We start from the raw sequence: 6,948 nt of genomic DNA on the forward strand, positions 1-6,948 counted from the left end.
ATTTATTCTGAAGGGTCATTAAACTCTCCAACCATGGGTTAAAGACTATTGGGGGGACCAGGGATTTAGCTCAGTGGTGCCATGCCTACCTCGCAAATGCAAGGTCCTGAGAACAATTCCTGGTACAAAAAATAAAAAATAAAAATCTGTTGGGGTACAGGGTATTTACACAGTTTCAAATATCACCCCATAGAATGCTACCTACTTATAAAGGGTCATTAAACTCTCCAACCATGGGTTAAAGACTATTGGGGGGACCAGGGATTTAGCTCAGTGGTGCCATGCCTACCTCGCAAATGCAAGGTCCTGAGAACAATTCCTGGTACAAAAAATAAAAAATAAAAATCTGTTGGGGTACAGGGTATTTACACAGTTTCAAATATCACCCCATAGAATGCTACCTACTTATAAAGGGGAAAACATGCCTTTATAATATAGAAATCTGGCAGTCAACACCTTAACCAAAGGATCAAACTTAACATAAATTGTACAACAATATAATCTGATGGGCCTCTTGACTGGAGATAACACAAAGTGTACATCATCGTTGGTAAATAATGACCTAATTTATCATCCATACTCGGTTACTTTTGATAGCAAAGGGGATACTATTAATAATTATGGTGTGACAACACATCACAGGACTATTCTGGAGAAACCTGAGAATATGGTGAACCCACCTATGAAGTATTTATGCCAACATGTTTACTCTAAATCCAACATCCAAATCTAATTTTCAATTTACAGGAAATGAAGGGGAGGGGAATTAGTTAAGCAAAATGAGGAGGAAACAGTTAAAACCAGGATGTGTGCACACCCAGAGGGAGAGGTGCAGCGAGGGAGGGGACAGAGGGGGTGGAGGAGGGAGCCCTTGGAAAGGACAGAGGGATAGACACCCCCCCGCCCGCCCTGCCACCAGCGTCACGGCTGCCTCAGCCAACACCCACTAGATGAGTACTGGGTGAATATGGCACTGGGGCCCAGCTGGTTTAATTAGATAAAGTAGAAGCCAACCACTCTGTCTTGAAAAGCTAACGCAAAGAAGAATAATATAAGGTTACTAGGAGTTCAAGAAAAGCAGGAGAAAGAACAAATAACATAAAAAAATCTATTCAGGGAAGTAATAGCAGAAAACTTCCCAAAGAGAGCAAAAGAACTTGACATACAGGTAAGTGAGGCATATAGGACTCCAATTAGTTATGATTAAAAAAAAATACACCTAGACGTGTAATAATCAAGATCCTGGAAACCCAACAGAAGTACAAAATATTACAAGCAGTTAGAGAAAAGAAACAAATTACACGTAAAGGAAAGCCCATTAGAATCACAACAGACTTGTTTGTTTGTTTGAGACAGGGTCTCACTATGTAGTTGAGACTGACCTGGAACTCACTATGTAGCCCAGGCTGGTCGGGAACTCACAGCGATCCTCCTGCCTCAGCCTCCCGAGTGCTAGGATTACAGGTGTGCACCACCATGCCCAGCACAACAGACTTTTCAACACAAACCCTCACGTCAAGGAGAGCCTGCAGTGAGGTATTTCAAGCTTTAAAAGAAAACAACCTTCAACCTAGGCTGATGCATCCTGAAAAATTATCTTTCAAAATTGATGGAGAAATAACATACTTTCATGACAAAGAACACCTGGGAAACTTTATGAATACCAAACCAACATGCCAAACAATTTAAAAAAATATCCTAGGGGCCAGGGATTTAGCTCAGTGGTTCCGTCACCTGCCTTGCAAGCTCAAGGACCTGAGTTTAATCTCCAGTACCAAAATAAAAATAAAATATATCGTAGAAAAAGACAATGAAGGTCACAACTTCATGAGGCCCAACAGAGCAAATCCAACAGGCAAGAATTTAAAGTGAGAAGGAGAAAAATAAAAAAAACCAACAACAGGAAAATAACATGACAATGAAAAGTCAATACATATCAGTTATAACCAGCTATTCCTCAAAGGTCTACTACTGTCTAGAATATATTAAGAACTTTAAAAAAATCAGTCCCCCCAAATATAAAGACCCAATTCAAAAATGGGCATCTGAAATGAACAGACATTTCTCAAACAAAGAGGTAAAGCAACAAATAAACATAAGAAAAAATGTTCAACATCACTGGTCATTTGAGAGATGTAGATGAAAACAACACTGAGATTCCACCTCACCCCAGTAAGAATGGCTGCTATCAAGAAATCAACCAATAACAAATGCTGGCAGGGTTGTGGGGAGATAAGAACCCTTCTTCATTGTTGGTGGGAGTGCAGACTGGTGCAGCCACTGTGGAAATCAATATGGAGATACTTCAAACAACGAGGATTAGAAGTCCCATTTGACTCAGTTATTTCTTTGCTGGGTATCTTCCCAAAAGAATTAAAAGAATCACACCACAGTGATATATGCTCACCCATGTTTATAGCAGCAGTTTGTTATAAGCTAAAGTTTGGAGACAGCCCAATTGACCATCAACTGGAGACTGGATAAAGATGTGTTTTTGTTTTTTATAAAATGGAGTACTACTCAGTCATAAAAAACAAGAAGCTAGAGATATTTATAGCTAAGTGGATGCACACTGAGGTCATAATCTTAAGTGAAATTAATAAGACACATGTGTAAATTCTGAACAGTTTCTCTGGTATGAAAAACTAAAATGTAAATAAGGATCAAAATGTATAACTGATATTGTGTAATAGGAAGAAAAAGTCTAAAAGAGTAGAGGAAGTGGGAGGGGTAGGGGAAAGGTAAAAAGGGAAAAGAAAAAATATGTAAAAAGGAAAAACATGGAAACAACGTCTTTGTAAACAGGGAAGGGTGAAGGGGTGAAGGGAGGGCTGAGGAATAGGGAAAAATAAGAACCAAGATAAGTCTTGTAAAGGTACAAGAGTCCAGTGATGAATGTAACTGTACTTATCATTGAATACCTAAATTGTATCAATAAACTTAATAAAGATTTAAAAAAAAAAAAAACAGGATATGTGTCCCTCTATAGACCGATTGACCTGAACTATTTTTAAAATGGGGAGGCTGTTTCTTTTCTGAAAAAAGAGCAATGAAAACTGAATTCCGTAAATGAAAAGCTGATTATAATCCACATGTTTTAAAATAGTAATAAAAGACATTTTTTACAACAGGGGAAATCTGAATTTGAACTCGTTAGTATTACATAATGACATGCAATTATTTTCATTTTCCTAGCTCTGATGATGGTACAGTCTTGCCATGACTTCACTTTTAGGAGATAAAAATAATGAAGTATTTAGGGATGAAATGTCATGATGTCTTCTGTAACTATTTTCAATTGTTCAGGACACAAAATACAGAAAGGGTGAATGTGGCAAAAATAAAACCCTATTAACTGGTGAAGCTAGGCAAAGACTATATAGGTGTTTGGGATATTATTCTTTAAACATTTTACTGTAACTGCATGAAGAACAGGAATATGAAACATCAGTAAGTTAAAAATCAGATAAAATTCTCCATTTTATATATACCCATGTCTAGATCCACTCAAGAAGCAACCATTACCTACTGGGGAAAATTTTCCCAAAAAGCAGCCAGCATTTCCCCAACTCCAGCTTTGTAATTTCTAAGATGCCTCCTTACTACAACCTGAACTTTCATGCTAACCTAGGATGGAAACTGAAGTGTGAGATAGGAATTCTGGTTGAAAATGAATGATTATGAAGTGAACAACAGAAGTTCAACTGACAAAGCAAAAATGAATGTCAACGGAAAACAGAAGAAACACTTCTGCTAAAAGAATCCAAAGGTCAAAAAGAAATAAAATGAGACCCTGGGAAAGTTACTCAATATCCCTGAACCTAATTTGCTTTATCTATAAAGTAGATGTACCAATGACATCATAAGGATGTTGGTAGGATTACACGAGACAACATACTACAACATGTAGTACTAAGCCCAGCCCAAACCAGATCTTAGTTTCTTTTCTTCCTTTGACCTGAGGCTTTTGAGCAATCCCTAGAAGTACTCTCTGAACTTGGAAAAGTTGACAAGTGCCATAAATTCTTGGCCTTATTCCACTGTAACTTGAAAGTATTCACACAAGTGGACATTTCAGGTCTCTGTTTAGGATTAGTTTTCAAGGCTGTGATTCACCTCATTTCTAATCACTCTCATTACCCAACCCAGCAACACCAGGTATACTCCAACGAGGACACCACACCCTCCCAATGATCAGACAGGCTTCAATTCCAGTCTCACCGGCAGAGCACTTTCAACTTATTTGTGCAGGGTTTGTTTCAGGACAGGATTATATAACTACTTCAAAATAGGGCAGGGGATTTAGCTCAGTGGTTCTGCCGCAAGCACAAGGACCCAAGTTTGATTCCCAGTACCAAATAAAAAAAGAAAAAAAAAAAGAAACTACATCAAAATATTGCCACTCTCCAAGCAGAAGTTTTGTTGTTTTTGGTACTGGGGATTGAACTCAGGACCTTGAGCTTGCAAGGTAGGTGGTGGCACCTCTAAGCTAAATCCCCAGCCCTATGCAGGAGTTTTAATTATCCAAAATGATCCCCCTTCCTTAATTGTGATTAACAGATGAATCCCAGAATACTTTGTGGTAGGAAGCAGTCAAACAGTATATCTACTCTCTAACAGGATAAACACACCACCCTGATCCATATATAACTTCTCTTTTGTTTTAAATACCTAAAATCTCACAGCCTACAAGGGACCAAAAGTTTAGGTAAAATTGATAGAAGAGGCCAGAACTGCTAGCATGGTGGTACACACCTGAAATTCCAGCTACAGGAGGGCCAAGGTAGGAGGATGACAAATTCAAGACCAGCCTGGACAATTTTTTTGTTTTGTTTTGGCACTACTGAAAATTGATTCTAGACTCTTCACACTGAACTATAACCCTAGCCCTTTTTTTACTCCTTATTTTGATATACGGTCTTGTTAAATAACTAAATTGCCCACGGTTGGCCTGAACTTGTGATCCTTTTGCTTCAGCCTCAGAGGGCTGGGAACACAGGTGTGCATCACCACACCGTGCTATATAGCCTGGACAATTTGTCATGATCCTATTACAAAAAAAAAATTTTAGGGCCAGAGATTTAGCTCAGTGGTACCACCTCCTGCCTCACAAGCATAAGGTCCCAAGTTCGAACCCTGGTACCCAAAAAAAAGAAAAAGAAAAATTTAAAGGGCCAGGGGCGGTGGGAGAGATTAAGTAGCCAAGTGCCCCTGAGGTTGGGGAAAGAAAAGAAAAAGCCAGAACTGAGATCATTTTGGTAATTTCATCAGAGTTGAAGTAGACATAAGGCTTGAAAATTATAAGAACAGATGGCTTGCCAGACATAGTGGCACAATGCCTATAATTTTAACATTTGAGGGACTGAGGCAGAAGGATGGAGATTTCAAGGCCAGCCTGGAATATATAGTGGGTTTATGATCAGCCTGGCCTTAGACCACAGTGAGATCGCATCTAAAAAAACCCCAATAACAGATGGCTTTATCACCAAAGATTCTAAGCTATGATTTAAGTACCTATCATATTCCCAACAGTTCTGTAAGTACCATTTCGGAGCCAGAAACAAATACATCTGGCACTATTCTGGCCCTTATGTCTGGGGGTGGGGAGACCGAATAGGAGGGGAAAGAACGATAGGTATGCACAGAATGCCCAGAAACCGTGTAATAGCTAATATTTATTGAACATTATCCTAACACTGGGAATTATTTTAAGCAATTTATGCAAATAAACTCAACTGATCCTCAGAAAAACCCTAAGAATGTTCTTATTGCAGATGAGGAAACAGAAGCACAGAGAAGCGATCTTTCCAAGGTCGCCAAATAAAGCAGCAGGGTCGGGGACCGGGAATTTAGTTAAGTGGTTCCGCCGCCTGCCTCAAAAGCTTGATCCCCGGTGCAAAAAGAAAAAAAAAAAGCAGCAGGGTCGGGATAGGAACAGGCAATTTTCCACAAAAGAGAACTGTGGCGATTTTCCACCAAGGGAATGAATTGGAGCACAGAGAAAAGGCAGAAATGAAAACAGTGGGGAATCGTCAGGAACTCGTGAGAAAGGTTTTCTCGAGTTGGGGATTCCCATCACCTGCAGAATTGAGGGCTGGCTGTCTTTAGATAGGAGGCAAACGCTCCATGGGCGCCTTCAGTATTCAGGGACCTATTGTAAATAAAGAGATGCATGGTTCCTCGTGAGGATCCACTCCTATATGAGAGATCATCTTGTTTAACACAATTTTATACACTATGATAGATGTCCAGAGTAGAGGAGCAGATAAGAATATGGAGCGTCGAAGCTGTTAATTCTGGTATCGAAAGTGGTAGGGTATCGAAAATATTGAGACGTGAAAGATCTGTACGTGCAGCAATGCCAGGAATTCAAGGTATACAAGAAGAACGGGGCTCCCCGCCCCCTCTGAGGCCCGGGACCACCCCTCAACCTTGGGGATCCCTGCGGCCTAAATGCCCCAGCTCCCCGCCCCCGCACACCCAAGACAGGTATGAAATTGGGATAGTGGAAGCCAACAGAGCCAACACACTCGCCTGCGCTGCTTTTTACCTGAGTTCGGGGTGGTCTGGAGGGGCTAGGAGCGGAGAATTCGCGGACTCTGGTCAGTCGACGCGAACAGGCTCCGGCAGGCGGGGGTGGAGGACGGAGGCCGAGAGGGAGAGCTGACAGATCCCGGAAGTAGCCAGGGCGCCTGCGCAGGTCGGCGGTGCGTATGGTCTGCGCACGCGCACATCTGAGGCACGCGGCTTGCGGCTAGGTTGGAGATGGCGGAGGAGAGTTGGCCTTTGAGTATCTGCTGTCATCCCACGCAGAGAGGCAGCGCGAGAAGCTACTGGCGAAGCAACGTGGACGTCTTGTTTCCTCGTAACACATCCTCAGGATAATGGGCTCAAGTGTGGAACTTTTTTCCCCAAGCGCTTTTCTCAGGAGTTGAGTTAGTTACTGAG

General features: G+C 41.1%; 1 protein-coding gene across 1 annotated transcript in view; it reads right to left on the reverse strand.

Moving 5' to 3' along the window:
- Window positions 1-6,674, reverse strand: part of Arpc1a (actin related protein 2/3 complex subunit 1A) — a 31,532-nt gene extending 24,858 nt beyond the window's left edge. The window contains exon 1 of the mRNA XM_010642735.3: window positions 6,551-6,674. The gene's annotated coding sequence lies outside the window, so the exon portion shown is untranslated. The remainder of the gene's footprint in view (window positions 1-6,550) is intronic.
- Window positions 6,675-6,948: the final 274 nt, after the last annotated feature.

The sequence above is a fragment of the Fukomys damarensis genome, unplaced genomic scaffold, assembly GCF_012274545.1.
Source record: "Fukomys damarensis isolate Sample0158 unplaced genomic scaffold, DMR_v1.0_HiC HiC_scaffold_17, whole genome shotgun sequence".
NCBI classification, from domain to species: Eukaryota; Metazoa; Chordata; class Mammalia; order Rodentia; family Bathyergidae; genus Fukomys; species Fukomys damarensis.